General features: G+C 44.8%; 1 pseudogene; it reads left to right on the top strand.

Annotated features, from left to right (window-relative positions):
- The first annotated feature begins 460 nt into the window (after positions 1-460).
- LOC107112020 lies at positions 461-1,145 on the top strand (annotated as a pseudogene).
- Positions 1,146-1,429: the final 284 nt, after the last annotated feature.

Raw genomic sequence — 1,429 nt, 5'->3', positions numbered from 1 at the left:
GAAAAAAAACACGGCCAAAGTGCAGCTATTCAGAGCCGCACCAAAAGAAATAAGCCCTCCCACTGTTGACCCCCCCCAAGCACCAAGATGACAGAGCATCACTTGCCCCAGAGTCCCTATCTATACCTTGTGGCTAATAGCCACTGATGGACCTCTGCTCCATATGCTTATCTAATTCCCTTTTGAAGCCGCCCATGCTTGTAGCCGCCACCACCTCCTGTGGCAGTGAATTCCAAGTGTTAATCACTCTTTGGGTGAAGAAGTACTTCCTTTTATCCGTTCTAACCCGACCGCTCAGCAATTTCATGGAGTGCCCACAAGGAGTTCTTGTATTGTGAGAAATGGAGAAAAGTACCTCTTTCTCTACCTGCTCTTTCCCATGCATAATCTTATAAACCTCAATCATGTCACCCCTCAGTCATCGTTTCTCCAAGCTAAAGAGCCCTAAGCGCCTTTAGGGGAGAAACCATATGAATGCCTGCAGTGTGGGAGAAGGTTCAGTCAGAGCGCGTACCTTACTTCCCACCGAAGGACACATACAGGGGAGAGGAAATATAAATGCATGGAGTGTGGGAAAAGCTTTGCTCACAGTAACACTCTTACTTACCATCGAAGAACTCACACAGGGGAGAAACCATATGAATGCCTGCAGTGTGGGAGAAGGTTCAGTCAGAGCGCGTACCTTACTTCCCACCGAAGGACACATACAGGGGAGAGGAAATATAAATGCATGGAGTGTGGGAAAAGCTTTGCTCACAGTAACACTCTTACTTACCATCGAAGAACTCACACAGGGGAGAAACCATATGAATGCCTGCAGTGTGGGAGAAGGTTCAGTCAGAGCGCGTACCTTACTTCCCACCGAAGGACACATACAGGGGAGAGGAAATATAAATGCCTGGATTGTGGGAAAAGCTTTGCTCACAGTAACACTCTTACTTCCCATCGAAGAATTCACACAGGGGAGAAACCATACAAATGCCTGGAATGTGGAAAAAGCTTCAGTCAGAGTTCACACCTAAATGGTCATCAGAAAATTCACACAAAAGAGAAAACCATATAAATGTGTGGATTGTGGAAAAACCTTCAGAAAGAGTTACGGTCTTACTTTGCATCAGATAATTCATGCAGGGGAGATACCATAGAAATGTCTGCAGTATGGGAAAAGGTTCCATCAGAGGGCACACCTTATTTCCCACCGAAGGATGCGCAGTAGAGAGAAAATATGTTGCTTATTCATGATTTTAATTATATTTATGAGTGTTGATGCATTATGTAGTTTCATAACCTCTGTAGATATTTTGCTCTGGAATTGCGAACTGCTGCCTTGAGTCTTATAACCTTGCTTTGAGAATTTAATGGCAGTTACCAGGATGTATTCTAGTCCATGTAGCATAGGTACTGCTTTGCACAATCGCTTTAGGGCCCA

The sequence above is a fragment of the Gekko japonicus genome, unplaced genomic scaffold (assembly GCF_001447785.1).
Source record: "Gekko japonicus isolate JY-2015 unplaced genomic scaffold, Gekko_japonicus_V1.1 scaffold3062, whole genome shotgun sequence".
Taxonomy (NCBI): domain Eukaryota; kingdom Metazoa; phylum Chordata; class Lepidosauria; order Squamata; family Gekkonidae; genus Gekko; species Gekko japonicus.
This window is presented reverse-complemented; position numbering and strand designations above follow the sequence as displayed.